Here is a 12,250-nt window from a genome sequence, read left to right as displayed (position 1 = left end):
GCAAATCAGAAACTTCCCTTAATAAGTTTCTCAATGTTGTGGTTTGAGCCCAGAGGGCAACTGAGCACCATACAGCTGCTCACCCACCCCTTCCCCCTCAAAAATGGGAAGGAGAAAATAGAGCAAAATGCTCAAGAATTGAGATAAAGGCAGGAGGGATGATTCACCTATTGTGGTTGTTAGGGGAATAAAAAGAACATAAAATTAATTCACACTAACAACAACACTTAACAGACAGAGTAGGACAGTGAGAAGCATTATGACATCTTAAAAAAACACTTCCTACCTCCCTCCCTTCTTCCTGAGCTCAGTCTTGCTCCCAATTTCTCTACCTTCTCCACCCCAGAGGTGCAGGGTGTAGGGTATGGGGATTACAGTCACTCTACCGCTCCTTCCTCCTCAGGGGGAGGACTGCTCACATTCTCCCCTGTGCAGTGTTGTTCCCCTCTCATGAGAGACAGTCCTCCAAGAACTTTCAACTCTGGTGTGAGTCCTTCCCATGGGCCACAGGCCCTTCCTGAGATGCTCCAGTATGTATCCCTCCCACGTGTTGCAGTCCTCCCAGCACTGAACTACAACAGCAGGGGCTTCTTCCCACAGAGTCCTGGTCTTTTTCGGGTGCAGCCACCTGCTCTGGTGTGGGGTCCTCCACGGGATGCAGGTGGGCATCTGCTCCACCGTGGACCTCCATGGGCTGCAGAGGCGCAGCCCTACCCTCTCACCACAGGCTGCAGGGGGGGTGCACTGGAGCACCTCCCCCTCTTCGTCCTCCTTTCTTCCACTGACCTCAGTGTTTGCATAGGTGTCCTCCTCACAACTCCTTTTCACATCTCCAACTTCGCCTTCCGGGTTCCCCTTCTTAAATACGTTATCACAGAGCTGCAGCCAACTTCACTAATTGTCTCGGCCTTGGCCAGAGGTGGGTCTGACTTCGAGAAGCTTCTCACAGGGGACCACCGCTGTAGCCCCTCCCCTGCTACCAAAACCCACCCACACACACACACACAAAACCAGCACACTCAAACAAGTTCATTTTCTGTGATATAGCAAATATTGTTATGACTAATTCTCACAAAGCATCCTTATGAGCTTAAGCTGAATAGTTACATGTGATCGTAGTGAAAATAGAAGTGTACAAACTGACACTGGAAGTGTTTTGACTGAATTTAAATTCATATTTCTTGTGCTTGTCTGCCAGGCCATTTCTTCCAAAACAACTTAATGATGAATTTACACCATGTTTACTTTTCTTCAGTAGTGATAATTTTCATACAATTCAAGGCACACAATAATTACAAAGTTCCTTTCACTGCTTTGTACAAAGAAGTCATATAGTGTAAATTCACATACTAGTCTACTGCACATTAACTTCTTTGTACAGATAATAGTTGAAGTAGCAGGATTTTCTCATGTTAGCAGGTTCTGAGTTTCTATTAAGTTTCAGAAAATGAATTTCCTTATGTCCAGAATAATTCAAAGCTTAGTGAGGTGAAATATCACTACAGATCTGAACCTCAGAAAGTCAGGCCTCGATAAATCAGATTTACTTGTTCTAATTGGAGTTACCCCAGCTATCTCAAGGAACATAAAAATATACAGTCCTGATTAAGTAACTATTTCTCCCAGCTGATATAAAGCTGAATTCATATCTTGCCCATATAGAAGATACAGACTGTGCAGGTTTGATATAATTCAAAATAATCCTGATACCACTAAATCCAGAATGCTTAGATACAGAAAACTTTCTTCCATTTTGCAAAAGTCATGTGGATTTTTAAAGGACTTTGGATAAAACCAATAAAAAATTATAAACCTGCCTTTAGGATTCTGTAGAATTTAGTACAGAGAAAAGTTTCTGTAGCACTTACAGCATTATACAGATTTATATATAAGTGATATAATTAAATTGTATATGAAAACATTCTCATGAATATGCAGTATAAGTATTACTAAAGGTATTTTGCATGAGGGTCTACCTACAGATACCAGTAAATAGCTGATTTTGTAAAATTCATTATGGTTCAAAACAGAAGTATTTTTAATTTTTCCTTGTTGTTTAATATTATTGTAGCCCAGTGAATGCAATTTCTATCACTCCAAGAAGAAGTTTCAGGGCTCTGTGGGGCACAAGGTCTGGGGTGCAGGGCCAGCCCAGTCTGGGGTAGTGCTGGATGCCCTGGCTGCCTGAGAGTGAGTGAGTCTCACCTCCCTGGGGTGTGCTGGGGCTGTGCTCATGGTGTGGGCCATGATGAGGAAAGATAGGAAAATAAACCTAAGCATGCCCAAGACTGAAGAATAAAGGGTCCCCATCACAGGCAGAAAATACCTGTCGGTGAAGTACTGATGGTTCACTGAACAACACTGGAGCTGCCAACCATAAGACCCTGAGGGGCAATGGAAGGGTGAAGATAACACCAGAGAACAGGTAGGTGGTGGTAGGACTTCCTGTGTAATAATTTTAAGGCTATTTTTACTACTGAGGTTTTTCATTATCAGTGTGGGCTATGCGTGTTAGCACTACTGCAATCAGATTAATAAAAAGTTTGTTAAATTTGATTAGATTGCTAAGATTAATGAGACTAGCTATGAATTCTTGGCTGTGTTTCATAACAATATTTTGAGTATAAAATTATGTCTGTTTTGTCTTCATATAGCTATTTATTTACAATTCTTAAGTGAGGTATTTTTAGTGGGTCTAGTGCTTCACATAAAGAATTTTCAACTCAACTAAATCATATTTAATCTGAGCAAATGAGCATGTACTGTAGAATACATGCTTTCATTTATTATATGTATTTTTAAAAAGTATCAACAGATGTTCCCTGCTGTGGGACACACCTTCTTAAAGTACTCATTTGTCATGATGGATGTTTTATGTTTCATGATGGGGAAGATGCATCCAATTCTGTGGGTCCCATATGAGATACCCTCTGGCCTTAGTCAATATATACAGATCATTTTCCAGTTTATTTGGAAGCTAGAGGAAAAGACAGGATGGTTAGGCGCTGTTTTGCAAAGGTAAACCTATAAACTTAGATGCCTCTCAGAAATGACTGTAACATTATTTGATTAACAAAGAAATCAAATAATTTAATGGACACATTTTTACACATTGCGCTTCCCCTCCCTCCCCCTCCTTTCCCCTGTAACATGCTTAGCAGGATAAAAACTGGAAATGGAAACAGAAAACATCTTAGTGACTACAGGGATAGAGGAAACTGTAAATACAGGGTTATTTAAATGTGCAGACAAAGCCATTTCTAGTGCTTTTTCAATACTCTGGAAAAAAATTTAACAGGGAAGGCAAAGAGAAGAACTGCTTCAAAACAGAAAATGTTTCTGAAGCAGGAATAGTTGGGATTTTTAGACTTCTTCAAGATGCAAGCTGTGAATTCAGTAAGATGGAATGACTTGATTCTATTCTTTGGAAGAGAGGGGACAGAAGATTATCATGGAGAAATTGATACAAAACAGTCAAAAGGGATGATAGTTCTTTCAAGTTTGCAAGAAATACCATGAACAAACAGTAAAAAAGTTATTTATTTCTCTGCACTTTTCTTAATAAATATTCCTATTTTGTCTTTTCACATCTACAAATAGTCTTTGCATACTCTTAATTTGCTGAACTAAGACAAATTATTTAAAACATATTTCTTTTAGCCCAAAGAAAATATGTGGAGCCCATATTAAGAAATATCATGTAGTGCAAGAGTATATATGCTAGGTGTTCACTTGTGAAGCTTCTCCGACAAAATCATGGTAAATTCTTCAGATTAAACTAAATAACATCTTAGTTAAAACCCTTAATTAAAGTCTTCAAGAAAATAATTCAGTCCTTTTTCAATATGTCTAGGCGCTTCTGAGATTTGTTTCCAACTATTCTTAGAATTCTTCTTTCACTGATGTGTAACTCACATTCAGAAAATCCTAACTACTTTCAACACATTTAATTTTACTTTTGCAATGCAATACACCACTTGGAGATTAATTTAGGCTGGAAGGAACTTCTGGAAGGCATATGGTCCAATTGCTGTCTTACGTCATCAGTGAAGCCACCATCAATGAAGTTGCTTGGATATTGTCTAATCAGTTTGAACCTTTCACAGTCTTTCTGGGTAGCTGTTTCACTGTTTGACCACCCTCACTATCTACATTTTTTCCTAATATCTAGACAGAATTCTCCTTGTTGCAGCTGGTGCCTGTTGCCTTTTGCTGTGTCACAAACAGGCAAGCTGAAAGAACAGCAAATTGCAGTCACTGCTTTAAAACTGAAATTCTCTATCACACAAGAAAATCTAGAATTATATATTGGTATAAAGTTTTATTTGCTATTATAGTTAACAGCTGTTGTAATGAAAGTCACAGCTCTGCTGATATTTAATTCACATGAAAATTAATAGTGAGAGGATTTCAGCACTTCCTGGAGGTGCACCTTTGGCTCTTCAATTGCAGTAGCTGCAGATAATAAGAGATGGTCCTGTAATCTTCTCTTCTTGAGTCTTGACAAATCCAGTTCTCTCACCCTCTCCTCCCATGTTATGTGCTTGAGCACTGACCACATTGATCACCCTTTGCTGGTCTTGCACCAACATGTCAATGTGTCTCTTGTAGGTGGAAGCCCAAAATGATAATAATATTCAACCTGTGGTCTGATAAGGGCCAAAGAGAGAGAAAAGGGTCATTTTCTATGACTTGCTGCTAGGACAGTCCAGTATGTACTTAGTTTTCTTTGTTGCAGGGGTGCACTGCTGGGATGAAGATAGCAGCCTCCAGTTCCCTGGATACTCTTTCTTGCACTCATTGAAGATGGCGTCCTGGTTTCAGCCAGGATAGAGCTAACTTTCCTTGGGCTGAGAGGGAGCACAGCCAGAGGGCTGGGCCTGGATCAGTCATTGGAGTAGTCCAGATCATGTGACGTCATGCTCAGTATATAGGCGGACCATGCTCTCTCACGGCTCGTTTTGGTTTCCCAGTCGGCGTGGTGGGATTTCTGGTGTGGTCAGGGTCTCCGCTGGGGACGGGCTGCGTACCGGTCCCTGCTCAGTGAGCCACTGCTGTATTTTACCTGTTTGGACTTACTATTGTTACTGTTGGTTTGTTAAGGCAATTGGAAAAAGGACACAAAATCTCAGTCTCTGGAGGCAACTTCTGTCAAGTGTGAGGGAGAGATATCCCTTCAAGGAAGATGTTATATGTCATCCAAGTAAGTGGACCACTATGAAGAGAGGTATTCAATACTTGAGGGAATTAGCCATGTGGGAGATGGTTTATTATGACCCAGAAAATGTGCAGCTACCCACAGATCCAGATGAAGTCCAATGCACCCGGCCCATGTGGCGGAATTTTGTATGAAGCATGCCATCATCGTATCCCGATGCATTAGCAGTAACGGCCTGGAGAGATGAAGAGGGACCAACAGTGGATGAATTGGCTTCGCAACTCCAGTAATATGAAGAAAGTCTCTCTTCCTCCCTCATCATGACTGTGGAAAAACTACTCCCAGAATTCCAGCGATTCAAAGAGGATACATCCTACTCCCCACCTGCATGGAGTAGAATCTCGGCTGTTAGGAGCAGTAATTTCTCTACTTGAGAGAACCTGTACACACCACAGGGGAAGCTGTGGCATTGCGTGACTATGGAGAAGACATGAAGAAATGGGATGGAAAACCTACCTACCTCCTAGAAGAGCGGGTATGTGAATTGGAAGGAAGAAAAAGTACAAAACGGGGTTCTTTTAGGACAAATGCTGCTCCGGTTTCTGGTAATCAAGTGCCCAGACAGAGTAGAAAGGTTGACTTGCTCATGACCCTATCAGAAGAACTTCTGATTTGTCTTCACAAGAAGTGAGTGATCAAGATGAGACTGAAACCCATGCATACCACACTATCCCATTTGTCATTAACGGATATTATGATCAACATTAGAGGGGCCCTGCCTCCAGCCAGGTGGAGGACAGGGACAGTCAAGTTTATTGGCTTGTGTGGATTTGATGGCCTGGCACATCTGCCCCCCAGCAGTATAAGGCTTTAGTGGACACTGGTGCTCAATCTGCCCTAATGACATCAAAGACCCAAAAGGGTATCAGTGGGCTTTTGGTATAGCTGCCTTGGCAACAGGAGATATTAAACAGCTGTCTGTGTTACCTGGTTTCTCAGAGGATCCTTCTGTTGTGGGATTGCTGAGGGCTGAAGAACAACGGGTGCCAACTGCCACTACAACAGTGCACTGACAGCAATATCGCACCAACCGAGACTCTGTAATCCCTATCTGTAAACTGATTTGTCAACCAGAGAGCCAAGTAGTCATCAGCAAGACATGCTCCCCTTTTAACAGCCCCCTATGGCCAGTGCGAAAGTCTAATGGAGAGTGGAGATTGACAGCAGACTATCATGGCCTGAATGAAGTCACACCACCGCTGAGTGCTGCTGTGCCAGACATGCTAGAACTTCAGTATGAACTAGAGTCGAAGGCAGCCAAGTGGTACGCCACAATTGATATTGCCAATGCATTTTTCTCCACCACTTTGGCAGCAGAATGCAGACTACAGTTTGCTTTCACCTGGAGGGGTGTCCAATACACCTGGAATTGACTGCCCCAGGGGTGGAAACACAGCCCCACCATTTGCCATGGACTGATCCAGACTGCACTGGAACAGGGTGAAGCCCCGGAACACCTGCAGTACATTGATGACATCATTATATGGGGTAATGCAGCAGAAGAATTTTTTGAGAAAGTGGAGAAAATAATATAAATCCTTCTGAGAGCTGGGTTTGCCATAAAGCACGGTAAGGTCAAGGGACCTGCATAAGAGATTCAGTTTTTAGGAGTAAAATGGCAAGATGGACATCGTCAGTTCCAGTGGAGGTGATTAATAAATTAACAGCTATGTCCCCACCGATTAACAAAAAGGAAATGCAAGCTTTCTTAGGTGTTGTGGGTTTCTGGAGACTGCACATTCCAAATTACAGTCAGATTGTCAGCCCTCTCTATCAAGTGACCCGGAAAAAGAATGATTTTATATGAGGCCTGGAGCAATGACAAGCTTTTGAACAAATTAAACAGGAGATAGTTCATGCAGTAGCTCACGGGCCAGTTCATGCAGGACAAGAAGTTAAAAATGTGCTCTACACTGCAGCTGGGAAGAATGGCCCTGCCTGGGGTCTCTGGCATGGAGCACCAAGGTCGACCCCTGGTGTTTTGGAGTTGGGGATAGAGAGGATCTGAGGACCGCTATACTCCAACTGAAAAGGAGATATTGGCAACATATGAAGGGTTCTGAGCTGCTTCAGAGGTGATTGGGACTGAAGCACAGCTCCTCCTGGCACCCCGACTGCCAGTGCTGAGCTGGATGTTCAAAGGGAGTGTCCTCTCTACACACCATGCAACTGATGCCACGTGGAGTAAATGGGTTGCATTAATCACACAACAGGCTCGAATAGGGAGCCCCAGCTGTCCAGGAATACTGGAAGTGATTACAAATTGGCCAGAAGGCAAAGATTTTGGAATGGCTTCAGAGAAAGAGGTAACGCATGCTCAGGAGGCCCCACCATATAATAAACTACTGGATAATGAATCACAGAATCACAGAATCATCTAGGTTGGAAAGGACCTTGAAGATCATCTAGTCCAACCGTTAACCTAGCACTGACAGATCCCAACTACACCATATCCCTAAGTGCTATGTCAACCCGCCTCTTAAACACCTCCAGGGATGGGGAGTCCACCACCTCCCTGGGCAGCCCATTCCAACACCTAACAACCCGTTCTGTAAAGAAATACTTCCTAATGAGAAGTGATATGTCCTGTTTGCCGACGGGTCCTGTCACGTTGAGGGAAACATCGAAGGTGGAAAGCAGCTGTGTGGAGTCCCACACCATGGGTTGCTGAAGCTGCTGAAGGAGAAGGTGAATTGAGTCAGTTCACAGAGGTGAAAGCCATCCAGCTGACCTTGAATATCACTGAGCGAGAAAAGTGGCCAGCGCTCTACCTCTATACTGACTCATGGATGACCAAGGTGTGGACTTAACCATGGATGTTATTGCACAGGTGATCCATGAATGTGAGACGTGTGCTGCGATCAAGCAAGCCAAACGGTTAAACCCCATTGGCACGGAGGACAATGGTTAAAATATAAATGCGGGGAGGCCTCCCACTCCACCAACTGAGCCAACTTCACCTCATTCCTCCAGCCTTAAAGACTGTCATGACAGATGGAACCCAAAGTTATAAACTTTAACGAACTCAGCAGACATTTTGGAAGGATGGCCCATAGACTGAGGCAATGATATCTGTGAAACCCAGGAAAAGGGGTGATGATTCCTTAGAATGTATTTGGAACCTGAGCTTACTTAAATGGTATGGAATAAGAGGTGGATACTGCCCTGGTTTCGGCCAGGATAGAGTTAACTTTCCTTGGGCTGAGAGGGAGCATAGCTGGAGGGCCAGGCCCAGAGTTGTCGCTGGAGTATTCCGTATCATGTGACGTCATGCTCAGTATATAGGCAGAAGCATTGTCTCTTATGTTTTGTTTCGGTTTCCCAGTCTGTGGCAGGATTTCTGGTGCATTTGGGATCACTGCTGGGGACGGGCTGTGTACCGGTCGTCGCTTGGTGAGCCACTGCTGTATTTACCCATTAGGTCTTACTATTGTTACCATTTTTTTTTATTATTACTAAATTTTTTTTTATTCAACCTACAGATTTTTTTGTCCTCCCCTATTTCATCGGGGGGGGGGGAGTAAACGGCTGTCCAGGTGATGATTGGCTACCGGCTGAGTTCAAACCACGACAGATGGGCAGGTAACAGAGGCAAAGGAACCTTTATTGACTAGGTTATGAAAGGTCATCAAACATTGGCAGGGTTGGGATTATAATCTGTTACTTTTGATTCCTCATCCTTGGTAGAGACCTTTTGAGTAACTGTGGTGGGTTGACCCTGGCTGGCAGGTAAACCCCTCCCCCAGTCACTTGCACACCCCACCTCCCCCCCAGTGGAATGGGAGAGACAATTGGAAGGATTTTTCTCACAAAAGTGAGAATAAACCCTTGCAGGTTGAGATAAAGACAGTTTAATAAATTGTGCTAGTTTTGGTTGGGGTAGAGAGAATTTTCTTCATAGCAGCTAGTATGGGGCTGTGTTCTGGATTGTGATAAAGTGTTGATAACACAGAGATGTTTTAGTTACTGCTGAGCAGTGCTTACACAGAGTCAAGGCCTTTTCTGATTCTCACCCCACCCCACCAGCGAGTAGTCTGGGGGTGCACAAGAAGCTGGGAGGGGACACGGCTGGGACAGCTGACCCCAACTGACCAAAGGGATATTCCATACCATATGACATCATGCTCAGCAATAAAAGCTGGGGAAAGAAGGAAGGGGAGGACGTTGGTAGTGATGGTGTTTGTCTTCCCAAATAACCGTTATGCATGATGGAGCCCTGCTTCATGGAGATGGCTGAGCACCTGCCTGCTGATGGCAAGTAGTGAATAAAATCCTTGTTTTGCTTTGCTCGTGTGCACAGCTTTTTCTTTACCTATTAATCTGTCTTTATCTCAACCCATGAGTTTTCTCACTTTTATTCTTCTGATTATCTCTCACATTGCACTGTGGGGGAGTGAGTGAGTGGCTGGATGGGGCTTAGTGGCTGGTTGGGGTTAAATTGCAATATAAATAAAGGGAAAAGAACAAAAAGAAATAAGTGATGCAAAAGCAGTAACTCACACCCAGCAGATGAGGCCCAGCCTGTCCTTGAGCAATAGCTACTTTCAAAAAACTTCTGCCACCCCCACCTTTTATTGCTGAGCATGGTGTTGTACTGTAGGGAATATTGCTTTAGAAGTTTGGGTCAGCTGTCCAAGCTGTGTCCCCTACCTAACTCTTGCCTCGCCCCCAGCCTATTTGCTGTGGAGACAGAGTGAGAAACAGAGAAGGCCTTGACACTGTGTAAACCCTACTTAGTAATAGCTAAAACACTGGTGTTTTATCAACACTGTTTTGGTCAGCAGTCTAAATCACGGCACCATATGGGCTGCTGTGAAGAAAATTAACTCCATCCCAGCTGACCCGGAGCAATAATCTTGACCAATGCTTCAATGTTGATGGCTTCCCATCCTCTTTTCTTCTTAAACTATTGTGCTGGGAAGACACTATGCCACTTGCTAGACCAAATTTTGTTGCATAAGCTTAAAATTTCAACTTTTGCATGTATATCTCTGTTGATCCTCCAAATGTTCTTAGGATTGCCTGTCATGTGGCATTCTGTAGACCAAAGAAGCCAAAAGCTGTCACAGGCTGATAAACAATTTTCTCTCAGTTGCTCTCTCTTCTTGCATTCTGTGTCTCTTCTTCCCCGCCCCCCGCCACCCCCCCCCCCCCCACCCCCCCTTCTCCCCAGTATAATCTGGCTACCAGGCACATAGAATTAGAAATTTACCAGCATCCAGACAGCTGATTAAAAACCCCTGGATAATGTGTGACTCTCAAAGTAGAACTGCATCTGCTGAATCAGCAAACTATGGAGACATAAGCCATCATCACATGGGAAAAAAAAAAATCTGAGGAAGGTATTGCAGGTACGTATCTTATGGAAGAGCAGTAGAAGCCCAATCTTGTTTCTGTGCCTGAACTTGGCAAGTACCCAGTGCAGCCAATGGAAGAGAAAATAGCATATCAGTCAGAGACTCAAAAGCAGGCATAGAAAGAAAGGGAAAAAAAAAGTCAGTGTAGCCAATACAGAGGTTCCAGAAGTATTCTGGTGGCCACTGCTTGTCTTCAATCATGTCTCTTCCAATGACATAGGCTGACTGGCACACTGCAGAGCAAAATTTTCTAATCCAGTTTGATCTTGACAGAAGTTTCATAACATGGGTGTGCACTTTTCTGTTTTATGTTATTTATTCACTAACTTTTATTTGGTGTGCTTTATTCTATTGTTATTAATTTTAATGTGAATCAAATACCAGCAGAGATGTAATTTTAATTAGGACAGTTAGCTATAACAGTAAACAGAACTTTATACCAATATATAATTGTAGATTTACTTGTGTGATAGATAACTGCAGATTTAATGGGGCGACTGCAATTTGCAGTTCTTTCAGCTTTTATCCTTTTGCAGTGTGCTTAAAGTCTTTTTTTTTTTTTTTTTTTTTTTTTTTAAAGTTTCTCATATATTCCAGAATAACCTCAAAATTGAAATTCAGGGCATGTCTTTTTGACACAGTGTACTTCTGTCTCAGAGGTTCTTGCACGAGCTTGTAGCAGGCTGGTACAGCTGCATCACAGGAGACTTCAGTTGTGACGCAAGTGACAATAGGGTCATGTCCCTGGTTTGAGTCAAATGAGGGGGTGGACTTGCAGCACGAATTTTAGTAAGAGAGTAACATAATTTTCAATCCCTGCACAGCAGCATAGATTTTTCTTATATATAGCCCACAGCTCTGAATTCTCAGAAACAAAAACCATACTTAACCTTCCTAGCAAATCTACATCTAGGTTATGTGCTGTGTCTGGGCAGCCCCAAGCAGATAGTAGCTTAGGACTTGAATTAAAACCATTTAGTGTGTCACTTAGCCAGGTATGTTGCTATAATTATAAACAAAGATGGGAATGTCCGCACTGCACTATATCACTACAGATATGCTCTCTGTTTCTGCTACCTGAGAATTTTCTCCTGTTTTCATTGCTATTTTCTATCCCAGTTTCACTAAATGACAAGTAAACTGAAAAATCAGAATTAAGGAAAATGACAAATGTTTTGAAGATATTGTCTTTGAGAAAGCTTAATAGGATCTGATTTTCAGAGGGAGCATACCTTTGGTTTGTCATACCCAAAACCATTAATAACTTAGAAGGTCAAAATATTTTCTCAGAAGCAGTCCTGTCGCTGAAAATTGACTTGTCATTTGAAGTGTCCCCTCATATGTAAGTTTCATATTGCTCATAATTGTTATGTTTGTTAGCAATTGTCATATTTGTTCATTTGGTTCATATCTGTGTATAAAATGGTGTATAAATACTAACTGGAAACTAGTAAGAGTTTATCTGAAATATAGTGTTTCTTAGACTTGTTTCTGAAAAAGAGACCCTTCTATATTGAGAGTCCTCATGAAATCCTCATTTATTTTATTCTATAAATATGAGTACACTTGAGAACAGAAACAGAATTGGCTGTATCAGTCCCAGCTCATGAATATAAGGTATGAGGACACAGAACATGTCTGTAAGATCATAATATAGGAAGAAGAAACAAGAAGT

The sequence above is a fragment of the Strix uralensis genome, chromosome 1 (assembly GCF_047716275.1).
Source record: "Strix uralensis isolate ZFMK-TIS-50842 chromosome 1, bStrUra1, whole genome shotgun sequence".
In the NCBI taxonomy this organism is placed as follows: domain Eukaryota; kingdom Metazoa; phylum Chordata; class Aves; order Strigiformes; family Strigidae; genus Strix; species Strix uralensis.
This window is presented reverse-complemented; position numbering follows the sequence as displayed.